Below are 20,089 nucleotides of genomic sequence, written 5' to 3' on the forward strand. Positions count from 1 at the left end.
GAGAAAGTGTCGACTGTTCAATAAATGGTACAGGAACATTTGGGCATATATATGAAAGAAAGAATAGACCTGATTCACACTGTACACCATAAATAAAAATTACCTTGAAATAGGTCATAGACCTACAGATAAAACCTATAACTTCTAGAAGAAAACAGGAAAAAAATGCTTTTGACTTCAAGTAATGCAAAGATTTTTTTAGGACACAAAAAGCATTAACCATAAAAGAAAAAAAACGGACAAAATGGACTCCATCAAAACTAAAATCTTCTCCTCTAAGAGAGGTACTGTTAGGAGAATAAAAAGAGAAGTGACAGACTGGGAGAAATATTTGCAAAATATATATTTGATAAGGAATCCAAAATAAAAAATGCTTACAACAAAATAATAAGAAAAACAAACAACTCAACAAAAAGTTACCACCAAAGATTCCAACAAACATCTTCCCAAAGAAGAAATAGAAATTGAAAAAAAAACTACACAGGAAAAGATGTTCTAGATCATTAATTATTAAGAATATGCAAATCCAACCACAACAAGATGCCACACAAACCTATCAGAGTGGTTAAAATAAAAACTGAGAGTAGGAAATGTTGGTAAGGACACAGAGCAGCTAGAACTCTTACACATTGTTGGTAGGAATGCAAAGTGGCTACAGCAACTTTAGAAAATGGTTTCACCATTTCTTACAAAATTGAACATAGATTTATCATGTGACCCAACAATCCTACCCAAGAGAAATGAAAAGATATTTTGCACAAGAACTTGTGCACAAGTGTTATGGTTTTTATAATCATCAAGCACTGGAAACAACCCAATGATCAGTGGTGAATGAGAAACAAACTATGACATTGGAATGCAACTTAGCAATAACATGGAGTGAACTATTGACAGGTGCCACAACCGGGATGAATCTCAAAAGCCTCACATTACGCCAGACAAAAGGAGCCAGATTCCAAGGCTGCATCCTGTATGATTCTATTTCTCTGATGTTTTGAAACAGACAAAGCTATAGGGCTGGGAAACAAATTAGCAGTTTCCAAGACCTTGGTGGTGGGGAGGGAACTACCCCCCTTAGAGGCACAGGGAACTTTGCGGGGTGGAAAATGTCCTGCATCTGGATTATGCTTGTGGATACACAATTAGGTTTTTTCAAAATTCATAGACACTAAACTATAAAGACTGAATTTTACTTAAAAGTTGTACTTTATCTGTCCTGATTTTTAAAGAGAAGAATGATAAATCACTTAGGGACACATCCAGAAATGGCAAAGCTATTTTTAAAGGCAGTTACTAGCCCTGGCTGGTGTAGCTCAGTGGATTGAGCACAGGCCTGTGAACCAAAAGATCGAGGTTCAATTCCCTGTCAGGGCACAAGCCTGGGTTGCAGGCCAGTTACCAGCAGGGGGTGCACCAGAAGCAACCAAACATTGATATTTCTCTCCTTCCCTTCACTTCTAAAGATAGATAAATAAATTAATTAATTAAAAAAAATAAAGGCAGTTACTTTTCAGAGCAAGCAAGTTCAGCAGGATTTGGGAAAAGCACATGCATAGGTAACTGTGAAGAGTGGATGGGGTTCTGTGTCTTAAGGTGGAAATGATATGAAAATCAAATTTTAAAACAAGATTATATTATTTGGGAGAAAAAGATGAAATACTTACCCTGATCTCTTGGCTGGGAGTCATTCATTCAGCTCGGAGGGACTAAAGGATTGGCGGTGAGTGAAAGTGTGGAATTGTGAGCAAAAAAGAGAAGGGGCTGGTTCTGTTCATTTTCTCCCCAGAAAAAGTCTCCAGTCTTCCTTGCTGAGCAGTTCCAGAGGTAGATGGGTACATACACCCCCCAGTGCCTTCCCCATCCTGCCCATGGAAGTGGAGAAGGCAACCAGTCACAGAGGGAGCCTCAGGCAGGTGACCATTCTGATCTCTCCCCACTTTACCCACCAAACACAATTTGTTACCTAAACACATGCTAAAGAGGAAGGTCCTTGAAGGCAGAAATGACATGAAGTAATAAAAAGAACATGAACTTTGGAGTTGGAACAAGTTTTGAGTCCAGGATGGTTGACTAAGTGAGTGCCCTTGGGCAAGTTAATGAGCCATTTGGAGTCTCGATTTCCTTGCTTATAAGAATGCGCATGTAATCATGCCTACCTAACTGGCAGGGCATTGGTGTATTCTAATGTGTTTTGAAATAGAGAGTAATCTGAAAGCCCAGATGTAAGGGGCAGGGAGGGTGGGGGCTTCCTGGGAAGACTGGTTAATGGTGCCACGGTGTCAGTCAGCATCTGGCCCTCCATCCTACTGCCCCAGCACTGGGTCTTAGCAGGGTCCCAGGGCGGTCAAGGCTGATTCATCATAACAGACAGCTGTGGACACTTGAATGGAACTGCTTGGGGGCTGACATCCATTCTCTTCTTGAGGAGAGAGAATGAGGGAAATCAGATTCCAGTCATGTAGCTGCTTGGTGAGAACAGAATGAAAAGCCTGAAGATATCAACAATTACAAAATGAAAATATGTAATGGTATCATGTGATGATCATTTGATGTGTCCACCTCCACAAGAAAGGCAGCTGCATTTAGGACACAGTATCTCCAAGCCAGGGCTCTAGAGTTTCTCGGGACTGCGTATTCGGTATTCCTGTGGCTGAGCTATCTCCTTCTTCTGACTGACCACCTTTTCTGTGGACAGCCCTTTAAATAAGTTCCGAGGAGGCTGAATGCCTACAAAACCATTCTCTCTTTACGGTAATTGCAAGTTCTGGTCTGATGCATTGCGAGTTTATTTCATGGATTTTACTCTCTGAGAGCAGTTTTATTCCCCTCATGTCCAAATATCTGGGGCACAGAATAGATTGGAAAAGGGTACAACTCAATGTTCAATGTACATACTATGTACCCAGATATTTTCTTTTTTAAAGTTATTTTTAAGATTTCATTTATTTATTTTTTAGAGCAAGGGAGAAAGAGAGGGACAGAAACATCAATGTGAAAGAGAAGTATCAATCGGTTGCCTCTGGTATGTACCCCATCCAGGGGCTGAACACACAACCCAGGCACGGGCCCTGAACTGGTGAACTTTCACTCTGTGGAATGACACCCAACCCACCCAGCCACACTGGTCAGGGCCCACAGTATATTCTTGATAAATGGTCTCTTTCCACATATATGAGGGATTCACTCATTCCTCACATAAGTAATTTATTGTGGCTTTGTGTGTGTATGTGTGTGTGTCCAGCACTGTGCAGGGTTTGGCACAATGCTAATTCTTAATTGTGCTGCTGTAACAGTTTCTGTTGGGGGAGAGGAGACCACTGTATCCCCAGAAAAATGTTGCTGGGCATTAGGACATTTCCTCAGGACTTCTCTTAAGAGTGGAGAGGTAGTCCTTAAGAACACAATCACAATTTCATACTTTCCAACCAAATAAACTGGGACAATCACCCAGATACCGGGGCCAAAGGGAATAAATGTCTGAGGGTGTTTGCTTACACCAGGCACTCTGTCACATTCTTTACACACATATTTCACTGACTTGTGACAACACTGTGGAGGAGGTATTACTATGCTCACTTTATAGATAGCAGAACCAAGACTCAGATGGGTGAAAAAAAGTTTGCTTAGGGTCACACTGTCAGTGACAGAGAATCTGGGATTCAAATTCAGGTCTGCCCAATACTGAAGCCCTTCATCTCTGCTCCCCACCCTGCCCAGAAACAGTGGCACCAGCAGCGTCGGGAATGCTGTAGCCACAAGACAGCACCCAAGCCAGCCCCCACTCTGCTCTTCCATATATGATCTCATGACACCTGGTGTGAATTGTGACCTCTCATGGCCTACAGCGCCGAGGCTGTCCCTCATTTGTCACTCCGGGCCCTGCCCAGTGAGGCCCCAACACACCTCTGTGCTCTCTCTGCCCCTAGACAACAGCTTCTGCTGCACATGGTCTGCTTTCCTCAGAGTCTCTTGGACTTACCTCCCCCTTAACTGGCACCAAACATGTTCTCTGATTTTTCTTTTGGCTCAAGATGGTCACCAGGCACCATTCAAGGGCCTGCCAGAGTCCCATACTACAAGGCCACACCTCAGCAAGCAGCCCAGGGGCCAGGTCTTTTTCCAACAGCCACACCACACCACTCACCCCTGGCTCTTACCATTTGTTTGTTTTTCAAAGCCACAGGAAAAGAACTGGGAGGCAGAGAGGTGAGAATAAGCCCAAGCAAACCAGGTGATCCCCCTCCTCTAAGATCTGGGTCTCTCTGTGCTGCTCCCTCCATCACACTTCCTACATGACCACACACCTAGCAGATGTCTGGAATGGTGTCTAAACTATTTTGTTCTTCCTCAATACATAGCACATGCTGACCACATGGGTAATATTGAGTCTCAGATATGAATGAATGATCGAAATGAATAAAGGAAGAATTCCTGAGAGATAAGGAAGAGGGCAGCTGACTATTACCAGTTGTTTAATAAAATGGTGCATGGTGCCTGAATACTGGTGGGACTAGTGGGAAAAAGAAGAGGATTCAGTAGGTGTTCAGGGACAGTTTGGTGAAGATGCTAAAAACAACTTTTGGAGTCCGATAGGGCTTGAATCAGAACTCTGCTACTTCATAGCCAGGCGACCTTGGCTAAGACACTTAAGCTCTCTGTGCTTTTACTCCGTTATCTGTAAGAAGGGGGTGAATACCTACCCAAAAGGGACACTATGATCATTAAATAAGACAATTTGTGTAAGTGCCTGGCAGAGTGAATGTTCCATAAAAGATATTTTATTATGATTAGAGAGGGAGAGGGGAAGGAAGACCACAAGTAGGGAGTTTGGAAATGTGTCTAGTGCCATCCCCCCAGCCCTGTGACAATCAGTATCTTCACTGTCTTGGCAGAGGCACCCTGAAGCCCCCACTTTGGTTATGGGTCACTCCAGTTTGTGGAAGTGGCAGCAACATCTGTCTGCTTGTTGGTGGCAGGGTGGAGCCTGGTGCCGGTGGGGTTCTTACTGGGAGGATGGATGATATTCACGTCCGGGGAGGAAAGGACTGGGTGCTGGAGCACTGCAGCTAAACCGTTGGTTTATTTCAAGCTTGTGAGACCTCCAACCATCTCTTCCCATAACCGGCCTCCCCCCACCCCCGACATGAAGGCAGAGGAGCTAAACCCGGACCAGATGTTTCCTCTCCTTCACTATCAGTGCCTGTCTTGGGGACTTGGCAGGGGTGAGGGGAGGAGGAAGTAATGAAGGCATTAGGAGAGATGTCCTAACTGGAACCCCCATCTTCTTTACCTGGAACCTGCAGGCTTAGAGTGTGTGCTCCCTGAAGTTCTGGGTAGGACCCAACGAATGTCAATTGCATGGCCACACCTAAGGTCAAATCAAACCCACAGCAGGGGGTGGGATGGCCCATTTCCTGGAGGAGCCCCTAGGGAGGGAACTTGGAGGGTGGTAAGGAGCCATCTGCCTAACTCCGTGAAGAATAACTGGGGAGGAGAGGACAAGAATAGCTCTTTGTTTCATCTGTACCACTTGTAGAAACAATCTACAAGGCAGAGATAGCTTGGAGAATTCCAGCAGCTCCCAACTTTACCACTGGGATCTCTCTGGGCATCAATCTTTCTATCTATAAAACGGGGAGAGTACTAACACTTATCCAGACGACTTTACCCCCTCACTGGGAGGACTTCATCAGTAGTAATTGTCATGACGGCGCTCTACAAATGTGCAGGATCAGCATGAAAGAGATTTCATAGGGTGTTGGCAGGATGGGAGATGTCATTTACCGGCAGGGAAAGTACCTAAGTGCCCTTCCACCTGCTGTACCCACGGTAGGGGCCTCAGCTGTGGAGACAGGTGCACGTCCTCCCAGATTATTCTGAAATCATTGTGGGTGCCCAGTAAGCACTTCTTGGCTAGAGCCTGAGAGAAACAACTGAAAGCTGCTTCGAGCTTAAAATCTCCTGCACCAATTAATCATCTCGGAGAGTTTGGTTTAATCTCCTTCCCTGAGATACATCTTTTTTCTCACGCGAAGGGCTGTGAGGCCCCAGCGAGTCAGAGACCGGGGCAAGCTGGGTTGGGCAGGCATTTTTTTTCTTGGTAATCATCCCAGTTTCTAATTCTGAAGGCAAAGGAGGTGCCTTCATCCCTCCTGAGATTCAAAAAGCCCAACAAAGTGGGTGGTGGTGTCTGCTGAAAATGGAACAGATTGCCTCCAGATGTAGTGAGTGAGCTCCCTGTCAGAGGTGTTCAACAACACAACGGTGGGCTAAGTAAGCCTTTGTGTGTACTATCTTAATCTTAGCAACGACCCTGCGAAGAGACTATTACTGTATTATTATACTTACTTTACAGATAAGCAGATTGAGTCTTTGGGAGGGTAAGCAGCCTCAGGTTTTATAGCTAAATAGCACTTTCTAAAAGCCTGGAAATCAGGCCACTAGGGACAGGCAGGTCCTGCAAGAGGTACCATGTGGCCCCCCTGAGGTGAGGCCTGACTGGACAGCAGAGAATTTTTCCCCAAAGGGCAAGCCTTGAGTTAAAGTCCACAGAAGCTGCCCTTGCATGAGCCTTTGTCACCCTTCCCCTCCCCCATGACTGAGGGAGCTCATCTTCCATTCAGGCTGACTTGGCCATCTCAAGCCGGAGGGATTGGGTGCAGGGAATGTCTGGGGGAGGGGGAGGTGGTAGGGGTAGGGGTGCAGCATGACCTGGGAACCAAAAGAAGACTGGAAGTCATACTTTTATTGTTTCATGATCGAAATACTGAATTCTGTGTGTGTGTGAGGGACGGAGAGAGAGGTGGGGGTGGTGTTTTCAGGGAGGTAGAGTATTGCTTTTGTATGAATATTTTTTCTCTCTTTTTTCAGCAAACCACAGACTAAGCTACACATTCTTTGGCCATTTCCTGACTTTAGATTTTGTTGAGTGCGGGGAGGGGGTGGGGAACCCAGAAAAAAAGAGTACGGGTGAGGGAAGAAGTGAGACAGAAAGCAACACACACACACACACACACACACACACACACCCTCCACACAGCACTCCTGGCAATGAGGAAGTGAAACAGATCTTTTTCATGAATGGGCTTAACTCAGCCTTGCTGAACTTCCGCTCTCCATTCACCAGCATTCAAATTTCACCTTCTGACCATCCAAGGGAGCTGGCTGCTGGCCCAGGAACAAGCAGTTTGAGATCATCCCCCTGACCACAGGCAACAGCGTGCTTACAAGAATCTCCTTTTCTGAGCTGGTAAATCCCAAATAATCAGGGTGTTTACAGGATACCAGGTTTGGGGGGCACTAAGCCCATGGTTCCTTCCAGGGACATTGCTTAGTGGAAGGTGGTGGTGGGGAGGGGGTTGTTCAGAATTCATGCAGGCAGTGTGTGCAGAGGAAGGAAATCCTCCTACCTAGGAGTTGCACCCTGGGAAGCATCAATGCCTGCCTTAAACTTACAGGAGACCAGCGTCACCATCTGGAGAGGACACTTAGAGCTCTTCCTGTGGGGGCTCTGGAGTAGTTAGCTGTGGCCCATGAGGCTTCCATTGTTTCATTTTGGATGTTAGTTGGTGGAGGAAGCTGCTGTTCCTTGAAAATCAGCCTGGAAGTTCTGGAGGGTTTGTCCAGGTAACGGCAAGACTGGTCGCAGGGTCTCAAGCAAGCCATTTAATTTTGCTGTGCTTCAGTTTCCTGGACGGGCAGGAATACCACTCAGCAGGGTGGCTGTGACGACCAAATGAGCTCGGACAAAAGATACCCCCCCTCAGCAGTGGACCTGGGCCCACAGGCACTCTCTGTGATTTGGAGAGGAGAAAGAATGGCCCTGAAGCCCTGAGATTCCAGGAATGGTGGCTGCGACAGACTGGGTAGTGGCCTGGAAGAAGGGAGATACAGGGCTGGCCTGGCCTGGACACTGAAAAAGGAAATGTGGTGTGGGAGTGGGACGGGGGGGACATCCTGGGAGGGTTGAGCCCCCCTCTCTTTATTTCCCCCCTTTCCTGCAGCCCCTTCTAGTGGAAGATTGAGTAGAGAAAATGACATCATCTTCCTGTCCCCACAGTTGGCTCCCATGACCCCCACACTTGGGTGGGTTATAAGGGCGCCCAAAACACCCATGTCTTAGAATCTTAGGGCCCAGAGGCAGGGGCATGGATGAGGTGACCTCGAGAGTGCCTCTCTACTTTGGGGCCCAGAGTCTTCCCAAGGCTACATCTAGGACAGACCAGGAGAGCTGCATTCCACTTTGTGCAGCTGCTGCGCTGCTGGACCCTGCTCTGGGCACTGGGAATGGACTCGGAAATACCAGTGGGCTTTGTTGGGGCCGATTACTCACAGAAAAGGAATGACATTCATTTCACTGGACTTTCTAGGAACTTGCTTGCAGCTGGAGCATCTGGGTCCTAGGTTCTGCCTCCAGCAGAGAGAGGCTGCTGAGCAGAGGCCTGGTGCCGGAGAGGAAAAGAGGCCTGGGTGACCGGGCCGGGGGCCCCAGAGGGGTCAGTGTGATTCCTCGTGTGAAGTCGGACCCCGAGTCCTCCTCCCTCGTGATAACCAGAGGCAGCTCTCTCTACCCATTTTCCTTGGTCTTCTCTCCTTCCTGTGCTTGGAAGGCAGAGAGTGCAGCCAAGGAGGACAGAATCCCTGCTGATGGCAGAACCCAAGGCATGGGAATTAGCACAAGAGGTGTGGCTGAAATGGAGGAATGCCACTGCTCCAAGATTAATAAAGGCTGCTCCATCTCATTGTCTCATGCCTGACCCATGCACAGGTGCTATTATTGTGCCCTTTTTATGGAGGAGATGACAAGCCCTTGTGTGAGATTAAGAAATTCTTCCCAGATTACACAGCAGATGGATGAGCTAGAAATTAAGTCCATCCCGCTCATTTACAAAGCATGTGGCTTTAGCTACTAGACTGTTTCATGTGTTCTATTTATTTATTTATTTATTTATTTATTTATCTATCTATCTATCTATCTATCTATCTATCAACCTTCAGAGGGGAAGGAGAGAGGGAGAGAAACATCAATGTATGGTCTGCCTCTAGTGTGTCCCCTGCTGGGAACTGGCCTGCAGGGAGCTGGCTTGCAATCCAGGCATGTGCCCTGACTGGGAATTGAACCGAGATCCTCTGGTTCACAGGCCTGCACTCAATCCACTGAGCTACACCAGCCAGGACTTGTTTCATGTGTTCTTTATGAGTTCAACTTTTATGAGAATGAGAGATGAAGCACTCCCTGAAGGGAAGAGCGATGTTTTATTTTTTCTCTTTATCTCTACAATATACCTTGAACTCATTTTAATAAGCAGCCACCAGAATGTGCTGAGATGGCAGGGCCATATCACCTGCAGAGGCCTGAGAGCCACTCAGGAACGCGTCCCTGCTGTGGAGGCCCCTCTTCCAGGCCTGTGGCCACGCTTCTCTCACTGCTGCTCACTGCTTCTTTTTGTTCCTTTCCCACATCTACCATCTGCTTATTCATTACTTTTTCTGCCTCGTGGCCTTGCTTACTGCTTTTTCTCTGTGAGGGCCTGGGTGCCTTTTAACTATTTATCTTTAGTACTGCTACCAGATAACCAGTTTCTTCTCCTCTTCTCTCCTGTTCCATGATGTTTCTGGTTATGAAGAGCTTCTGTGATTCCTTCTCTCTGTGTCTCGAGGCCCTGGAGCCCTGCACTCTGTCCCCTCAGAGTATCTCAAGTTCAAATGCCCTGCTGAAGGCTCTGATGCATTAGTCACTATTTAATTGGGAGTTCCCCTTGGCCAGTCTCTGGCCCACAGGTGGCAAACACAAGGCCCACAGGCTGAATCCGGCCCTCCACCTTGTTTTATCTGGCCCCGAACCTTGTTTCTACCTGGCAGCAGCGCCAAGCTCCTTACCCCTAGTTAAGGAGTAGTTACATTCATACAGTCCTAAAATTACATTCAGCCCTTTGAAGGCAACCCCAAGGCTGATGTGGCCCCGGTGAAAATGAGTTTGACACCCCGGCTAGCCTAATTTCCAGGCGGCTGGCAGTCTAGAGGGGATCGCAGGCGCCCATCTCGGGTCCAAGTTATTGTGGCCAGGGTGGCAGGGTAACATGATACAAAGCAGATAGGCTCAGTTTTATAAACCCCAACTTAAAAATGAGGACCCAGAAGCTCAGAGAGGCTGAGCAACTTGCCCAAGGTCACACATTTAGAAGACAGTAGAATCTAGAATCTAGATTGGTATACAAGTCATCTGTTTCCAAAGCCTGAGAATTTTCTACTAAATGTGCTACCTCCCCAAACAATGTAACTGTGTGTGGTGTCTGAGTGTGTGTGTGTGTGTGTGTTGAGAGTAATGAATCACATTTTAAATAACAGAAAAATTATAATTCATATTCTCAGAAGATATTCCTTTCAACCTGAAACTTCTATCATTCTGAATAAATACAAATATATCATAAGAGTGTTAAAGTTAAATAAAACCTTTAAATAAAACCTATCAAAAAGCTTGACATAGAATTGTTTGATTGATGATATTATTAATAGTATTATAAATTAATAATATACTACTTACTACTGTTTTTAAAAAGATGGCAACAGCCTTGGCTAGTGTGACTCAAAGGAGAGTACCAGCTTGGGGACCGAAAGGCCACCAGCTTGATTCCTGGTCAGAGCACATGCCTGGGTTGCAGGCCAGGTCCCCAGTTGGGGGCATGCTAGAGGCAACTGATCTGTTTCTCTCCCTCTCTTTCTCCTTCCTTTCCCTCTAAAATAAATAAATAAAATCTTTATTTAAAAAAAAAAGATGAAAACAATAGAACTGCTAGTAATAATGCTGCAAAAACCCAGTTAGAACAAAACCGACATAAGGGTACTGGCTGTTGGGCCAAGAGACTGAATTCTGGTAGCACCAGCTGTTGCGCGCCCTGGGCAAGGTGGGGTCCCTCTGGGCTCAGTCAAATACAGGGCTCATCCCTTGAATAGAGGCTTGGTCTAATTCATCCCTATGGCTCCTTCTAGCTTCAACATCTACAAATTTAGGGATTTGGCTTTGTAGCCTTGAAAAGGGCCTAAGAAAAATGTGGAAAGTAAGTGCTCTAGCACAGCCATGTTAATTCAAGGGAGGACCCCCAAAAACCCAGAATTTATTTACAAAAAATTGTGTATTTACTCTTACATGTTTAAACTTCAATCTCCTTCGAAGTGTTCCCCATATGATGCAATATACCTATTGAGACCTTTTCCCATGGCTCAAAATAGTTTTTAAACTATTTTTAAAGACATCATCAATTTTGATGTCTTTCAATGCTTCTGCTGTTTTTTTTGTTTGTTTGTTTCACCTCTTCCACATCGGCAAAACAAAGTCACTTGGGGCAAGATTAGATGAATAGCACAGTTGGGGCACAGGGATCATGCCATTTTCGGTCATAATTGCTGAACACTCAGCATGGTGTGGGCAGGTGTGCTCATAAATCACCCATAATGAAATGGGCAAAGGTGTTGAAAGAGTCTTCAAACAAAATTCACTGAGGCAGAACACAGCCTCTCACAACAATGCCAGCTGGTAAACTGATACAGATGGGTTCCTAGAACACTCACCTACCAGGGGAAGCCTGTACTACAAGGGGCCCACCCTCCAGAAGACAATTCTGTTTTTTGGGGGGTCCCTCCTCATAGACCTCTTTTAACCCAGCAGTTGAGGTGGCCCTATGAGGGCTGCAGGGACAATACAGAGAAGTCCTTGTTACGATACTTAAAGGCTTCCCACCTAACTGGTGGAACTTTAGGAATTAAAAATCTTCCTCTACAGTGGGGCTGACATACAAAGGTCATACCAATGGCCACATTTAGTCCCTCTGGCCTCATTAGCTGGACTGTATAAGCAGCAGAATTTCCATCCACTCAAGCAGCTGCTGATAGCTGCAGGGCCTGGGGTGGTCTCTGTTAACCTACCAGTTGCTTACACAGCCGGCAGGAGGAGCTTCCTCTGGCTTCCTCTGGACGACAGCTGTTCCGAGCATCACTGGAACAATGGCTTACTTCCATGACAAGTATGTGTCAGAACTGTTTTTTTTTTTTTTTTTTTAAGCAGAAAACCATTTCAGGTTGACTTACAAGCTAGTCCAAATATATTCTCTGGAATATAAAACATGGTCATAAAGTGCCCCAAATAATGCCTCACACTAGCAAGTACTCAGCACATGCTAGCTCATTAGTATTAATATCAGATATAATGGAACAGGGAAATTAAACTAATGATGATATCCAAACTCTACTAATTCTTCCAAGACTGGCTAATATTCCTTTTCCTCCAGGAATTCTTCCTGGACTCCTCAGCCTATATTCATTCATTAATTCACTCATTCATTCGTTCAGCAAGTACTTGTCCAGTACTTGGGGTTCTAGGTGTTAAGGATATCATGGTGAAAAAGAGTCAAAGTCTGTGCCTTTATAGACTTTGTAGTCTGGTGGGTAGAAATGTATTATAGACAGCTTACAAATTATACCTACTATGTGCAAGACACAGTTTTAGGTACTGGAGATAACACTGCTGAACAAGATAAAGAGTCTCAGCTTAAAGAGCTCTCCTTTTAGTGGAGAGACAATGAACAAATGGGTAAAAAAGTTTAGACATAGGAACTGTCTGAAGAAAATGAAACAGGCGTGTGCTCATGGTTAAGGGGAGCTGGAGTGGTGCTGTATTAACCAAAGAGGTCAGGTTTCAATAACTTCTAGAGAATGCAAATTGCAAAACAATGTCTGCACTCACTGTCCTTTTCCATTTTGTTTTGGTAACCACCTCTTCAGTTTAAACATGGCTCAAAGGCTGGCTTAAATATAGTAGTTGCCTCCTGTATTTGAGGGATTTATTAACTGACTTTAGCAGAGAATGGGGAAAACTGCTCTTCCACTTGATTGAAGATGCTTCTGCAGCATCTCCATTTCAAAGGCCTGAAGAATCTGTGTGTTGCGGGAGCAGAGGCAGGTGAGAGGGGAGTGGTGGAAAAGGTCTTTGGCTGCACGATGACACTATAAAGAAGTACTAGAGCCCTGGCTGAGGTGGCTTAGTGGCAGTGGGTTGAATGCCAGCCTCCCAACCAAAATGTTGCTGGTTCGATTCCCAGTCAGGGCACATGCCTGGGTGCAGGCCAGGTCTGTAGTTGGAAGCATGTGAGAGGCAAACAATTCACGTTTCTTTCACACATCAATGTTTTTCTCCCTCTCTTCCCCTCTGTCTAAAAAGTAAATAAATAAAATCTTTAAAAAAACGTACTAAAATGTGAAGGCTGATTTCCGGTGGAAAACACTACATGACATTACAGAGCTGGAAGCAAGACCTGGCTCCTTCCCGATCCTGCCGTCGACAATCAGTCCGAACAACACCTGGGGTCACTCTTGTATCAAGTGTTAACTGCAAGCCAGAACACCTTTCTTTTGAATTTGAAGTTTACAGCATCCTGGCAAGATAAAAGTGACAAATACGATTATCTGTTTGAGAATGAGGAAACAGAGAGAAAAAGGTCACAAGTCTTATCCGAGGCCACCCAGCAAGCTGGGGAGAAAACAGGAATCGGCAAGCTCTCCTGCTCTACTCCCTTGTTCTTTCTGCCATGCGGCTCAGCAGTGCCACTGTTCTCCAGATCCGCACGAAATATGCATCCATTCTTAACTCTTCTGCGCATTTAGAACAATGATCTGACTTGGGGTTTTTCTGCCAAGAATGAACTTACCGTCTCTGACTCCCTAGCCACCGCCTAGCATTCCTTGTCTTCCACCCTAGTTTCTCATACCTTCCTCTTGGGTGGTGGGGAAGGAAACAATGGTCACAGGCAGGATGGAAAGTGGACACTCAGGGTTACCCTCAGCACAGCTGTCCTTAATTATAGAATGATTTGCAAGAACCCCCAAGCACACCCCACTCAACACTGTTTCTGAGCCTTAGCAAGTGTTGACTGGAAAGGACAGCCATGGGGGGCCAGGCTGGTGGGGGCCTACCTCAGATCTCAAGCCCATCTTCTGTCTTCCCCTCCTGGGTTTCTTTCCCTTCAGGAAGTTGCACACCAGCAAATGTTGGTGGGTATTGCCTTGCGAACCTTTTGGAAGGAGGGCAATTTCCTATTCATCTACGCACCTCCTCACTGGTCTCCCTGCATCTGCTCTGTATAGGGCAAGAGCAGAGTGGACTCTTTGTACATCTTTTGACTATCCAGTGTGGAGTTGCTGTCAGCCACGACAGTTATTGTAACAGGGCACAGCCAGGAGGGGCCCCCCAAAAAAAGGATTTGGAATGGGGTCCAGAACTCAAGGTTTCCAGGAAATATTAAGATGTCATCACTGCCCCCCCACTGCCCCCCTCCCAAGGGACAAATGGAGTAGGGCCATTGAGAGCTGTTTTGCCTAGCAACAGTTTTGCAGCTAACCTCTGGAATGGTCACTTAACATGCCTATAACCTTTAACTGGTTTCATAGATATGTTAAATAGCTGTGGCCATGCTTTGAGCCAGGGAAAAGGAAGTGGCTTCTACCCAGGATGTAACTGGGGGTCAGGTCCTCTGAGTTACGGGCACCTGCGTGAGAGCTTGGAATTGATTGGCTCCATGCCATGGGGCCATACCTGCCCAGACTCACTATGGCAGCCCAGTAAAGCTGGAAGGATACGGGAGTCCTGGCAGATATAACTGACTGTGGGAGGAGATAGAAATGGGCTGCAAAGGAGGAATGGCACAGAGATTCAAATGCAGACGCGGCAGCCATAGAGAGAGCCATGAGGTTTGAGGCAGAGTTAGGACCCTCTCTTGCCCAGATGAAAGAGAGAGCCACGTGGTTTTGGTGGAGTGCAGACCCCCTCTTACCCAGGTGAAGAAGAAAGCCATGTGCTTTTGGCAGAGTGTGGACCTCTGCAGCTTTGGTAGAAGAGGCCCACGTGGCTTTGGGATGCCCCCTTTGGCTGTGTGGCCTGGGAAGCAGGAGAGACTTTGCCTGGAAGAAGAGTGAAAGAACTCTTTGCCAGTGGACCATGAGAAGGTGCTACATGACTTTGGAGTAATTAGAGATCTGCCTGGACAGTGACCCACCGGATGATGGCAGCAACCTGAAACACAGACGTGTGCTCTTTTCCTGATTTACAGTACCCAGAGTTAGGGCAGGGGGAGAAGGGAGCTGTGTGTGTAGGTAGATATCCTAGAGGACTTTGATATTTTAGTGAAGATGTTAGGTCTGAATAGCATTAAATAAACATTTCATTTCCTTTTCACAAATCTCTGGCATTGAGAGATGTCTTTCCAATTGGCGGCGGCGGACACTCAGGCCCAGTAGGGGGTCCGGACGGTATTAGTATACCATCCTCTGGAGTCTGGGCTGCAGTGTATCTGCTCTGTAACAGTGTTTTGGCATCCCTGGGTGGGCCAAATATTGCACCCCCCTTGGACCTCTGTTCTATAACATTATGTCAAGGAACATAAAGCCCAAAAATGAGAAAATGGGGTGTAACAGGAACACCTGTGGGAGGAGCCCAGAACACCCAAAACCACAAGTCTGGACACTTAGATAAGGACTCCACTGGACAGTGATATAAGTGGGACTGCTACCCTTTGTGGATTCAGACCCTTGGATGCTTGGGCTTAGCCCTTGGCCACACTGTGGGTCACACTCGGAGCCCGACAGACCTCCACTCCACCGGATGCGTGCTGCCACTGTTGACACTTGGCCTGAGGCAGATGCCCACCTTCCATCTGTGGGCATCGCCAGTGCCTGGGACTGCATGCCGAGGACCTGCTCTGCCTGCTTCTATTGTGTAAAGTCCCCCTCTGTGTGTAATCTGCATGTGACTCTATTGGCTTATTGGGGTTGTCTCTCGCCCAATCTGGCACTGTGGAAAGATACATGTCTGAGCAACTCCTTTCTGAGATGCTCCCTTGCTCACCATATACTCTCAATCCACGTTGCTCCAATGTCCATTCAGCAATCAATGTAGTCTGAGAAAACAGAGCTTCCCTGCTTGAAAGCCTTCAAACCCCCTTCCTTGTCTGAGGATAAAGGCTCAACATAGCTTATAACTGCATGATGTGGTTCCTCCTGCCTAGCGGGCCAGCATCACTTCAGATCAGCTTCTCTTCCCCATTCTGACTCCAGTCCCCTTGGCTGCCTCGGGAGTGTATACATGTTGTTTGCTGGCCTGAAATGTCCCCCTCCTTTCCCCTCCCGCCTTGCTTGAGTACCTCTTACTCTGCTTTCAGTATCAGTTCCTCAAACTGGATCGTAGCCCCTGCGTATATATTTTTCATAGCACTTTTTCACTTCTTTAAGATAGTACCTGTCACAGTTCTGCTTTAAAAAAACTAATTGGTTAATTGTTTAATAATTCTCCCCCTCTTCCTTCAGGTAATATGATCTCTCTTAGTCCCTAGAACACTGCCCAACACTCCATGCAAATTTGTTGAATGATTAAAGCCACCCTCATGCCCCAAGGGTTGGGAAGACATTTCAAGATCATTGAATCATGAGTCTCCATTAGTTACAGCATTCCTGCCCCCGGTCTCCACTTCACTTCAGTGCCACTGTGCAGTGGGACTTGGTGACTGATGGGGGCAGGGCAATGCTTTCCAGCCAAGGCAGCAGCCCCCACAGTGGTGAAATGTTCAGGCTCACCCTGAGCATGTTATTTAACTCTTCTAAACCTCTGCCTCTTCATCTGTGAAAGGTAAGAATAATGCCCCTTCCCAGGAATGTTGTCACTATGAAATGAGATCAGGCACGTGAAAGCTGGGCCGGACTACAGTGATGTTTCAATGAGTGTGAGCTGTTAGTACCATAATCATTATCACAGAAGGTGAAATTCCCCTTACATTGTATTATGACTGATTTCTCCACAAGTCTGGTTCTACTTTGGGGCTTGCACAGGGTGTCTGACACGGTCCATGTGGCAGCCATTGGAGTCTGAAGACAGTATCTTGTTCAGTAGGAGTCTTCTTGTCTCCAATTTAGCATTGGATAGATACTGTCCCACTTTTAAGCCTCTCACAATCTAGGCTCCTGCTGGAACGATTCCTCTGTCTATGTCCCCTCACTTTTCAGGCCATGCTAGAGATGAAGAAGGTGCTAGTTCAAACAGATCCAGGATCATGAGAATGACAAGGAATTATCTTGTCTGTTGGACCCAGACAGAGGAGTAAGGGGCTTTTGGGTATATTCGGCAAACCTTCAGGAAAGTCCTCCATCACCAGATGGGAGCTGAAGGAAACAATGTGGGCGGCAGGTCTGACCTCAGGCAAATTCCATCTCTTCCATCTACCACTTTTCTTTTTATCATATTTTGCTGTGTATAATGTGCACTTTTTTGCCCAAATTTTTGAGGTAAAAATAATGATGTGCATTATACATGGGTAGTACTAATTCCATATCTATGTTAAGTGTTTTAAATTCTTTTATTTATGTGTATGCATTAAAATTGTAACTCTAGAAAGCAACAATAGTATCTGCATGCAAAACAATACCCCAGAATACAGTAATCAGTTTTGTTTCTAGATATAAATAGATAAATAATTGAATTAAAACATTAAAACCAAAGATTTTTTCCCCTGAAAGTTTGGGCCAAAAAATGTGGGTGCGCATTATACATGGCAAAATACGGTACCTTTTTTTTCTAAGGGATGTAACTCAGGTGCCCAGAGTCTGCATGCCACTTCAGCTTACACATAGAATGTCTTACTGAAACAACCACTAAAGCTGTGTGCATCGATCCTCTTTTTAGAACTTAGCAGTTTTTGTTACATTTTTTCAAGTTCCTTTCTCTTCTGAGTTAATGTACCGAACTAGCTCCTGCTAAAGTGTCAATGACTAACCTCAATTCCCCTTACTGCTTGCTATCCACAACACTCCCATCACCACCACTACCACACACAAAGGATTGAATAACTGAATTTCACACGTAAATGGAAGGATCTGTGAGGGAGTTAATTTTGAGCAGGTGGAGATCTCACCCAAGGCTCAATTCATACTGTGCAAGTAACTTCCTATTCTGCCTATGTATTGAGGCAACCAAACCTACAAATAATATCTGGTAGAAAGGAGGCGGTTCTTACAAGTCAGTTACTATGAAGACTGCCATCTACTGGCAAATGGTATCTATCAGCCCTGTTGGTGTGCTCAATAAGTTATTGCTACTGCATGGAGTTTCCTGATTGGATCGCCTGAGTAAGGAGAACCACTTGTCTCCCCCACTCCTTTTCTCTAATCTTCCTTTATTGTTTTTACTTTTTTCACTTTGATTCTTTAATGTTCATGACATTTTACAGAGGCTTAGAGCTGGTAGGGATCTTTGGAGAGTATAGCTGTTGTAAGCCATTAACACTTTAGCATGAATTAACCCATCTGATTGCCACCAGTCCAGAAATTGAACTGAAATTGCAAAGAGATGACAAATTGGTTGTCTTTCTTCCTTGCTTCCTCCCTCCCTCCCTCCCTTTTATCTTTTGTTCTTCTTCTTTTATTCCTTCTTGTCTTCTTCTCTCTCTCTTTCTCACACACACATCTATCATCTTAGAATTAAAATGTAGAATGTGCCCCGGCTGGTGTGGCTCAGTGAATTCAGTGCTGGCCTGTAAACCAAAGGGTTAGTGGTTTGATTCCCAGTTGGGGCACATGCATGGATTACAGGCCAGCTCCTTGTTTGGGGCCGTGTGATAGGCAACCACACACTGAGGTTTCTCTCCCTCTCTTTCTCTTTCCCTTCCTCTCTCTCTAAAAATAAATAAACAAAATATTTTAAAAAGTAGAATGTTTGTAATGGGGACATATGAACATTGATTTGGATTAAAAAAATTAGAACTATGTGGGCTTTGTTTTTAGGACAGAGAATAAGTCTACTCTGGATGATTCATTTTACAATTATGAGTGACTTCAATGATTAGGCTAAATTGTAGATGTCATTAAGAAATTAAATGTGTTAAGTCTATAGTCTATAGTGTTAAAAAGTTTGACAAAAATAAAAATAAAGCATATGATACTATAAAATAATTTATAGACAAGTTTTGGTAAATGTGTACTGAAATGAACAATATTTCAATTTATCTAACTCTAAGTACATCAAATTAAAAGGTACCTCTCAGAAAACAAATAACAAGGATAATTAATAATCATTTAATGTGCCTTGGTAAGCATTTTAGGTGACTTCTCAGAAATGAATAAAGTCAATGACTGGATAACAGATATTTGTAAGTCAGATGTTTTCCAATTCTTTGCTTTCAACAATATCAGAGGAGGACCTAATCGAGTTGTCAGCTGATAGATTATTAAAAATAATTCTTGCTGATAGAGCAGTATGTTATTTTTGGCATAGATCTTGGACGGAGTTCAGAGAGTTAAATCACATTGCTATACTAGAACTCCTCTCAAACTTAGCTATGTGCACAAAGTTTGCCAGCATTACTTCTATACAAATGACAAGCAGGGTGAGAATGGATGCCGCTCCTCGTCTAATTCTAATGGCAAGTGATATCATGCCTGGGTACAAAAGGCAGTTAAAAATAAAAGCCTTATCCTTTTCACTGAAAGATAATTTTAAAAAAGATTTTATTTATTTATCTTTAGAGGGGAAGGGAAAGAGAGAGGGAGAGAAATATCAATGTATGGTTGCTTCTCGTGCGTCCCCTGCTGGGAACTGGCCTGCAACCCAGGCATGTGCCCTGACTGGGAATCGAACCACAATCTTTTAGTTCACAGGCCTGCACTCAATCCACTGAGCTACACCAGCCAGGGCTGAAAGATAATTTTTAACTGAACTTTTTCAAAAAATAAGTTCACATGAAGTTGTAAGAAATAATACACAGACACACCGTACACCCTTTACCCAGCAGCAACCATTCGCAGCCCTGGGTAGCACCAGGCCACAGCCAGGATATGGGCACCACCTCCATCACTGAGACACCCCTCAGATTGCCCTTAAACAACCACACCTACTTCCCTTTTGTCCTGTCCCTCCTTCACCACCAATTTATTCTCCCATTGCTACAATTTTGTCATATTAAGAATGTTGTAGAATGGAATCTCACACTATATTAATCCTCTGGGGTTGGCTTTTTTCATCCAGCAGTATTCTATGGAGATTCAGCTAGGTTGTTAT

Source organism: Artibeus jamaicensis, unplaced genomic scaffold (genome assembly GCF_021234435.1).
Source record: "Artibeus jamaicensis isolate MK-2021 breed Jamaican fruit bat unplaced genomic scaffold, CSHL_Jam_final contig_1028, whole genome shotgun sequence".
In the NCBI taxonomy this organism is placed as follows: domain Eukaryota; kingdom Metazoa; phylum Chordata; class Mammalia; order Chiroptera; family Phyllostomidae; genus Artibeus; species Artibeus jamaicensis.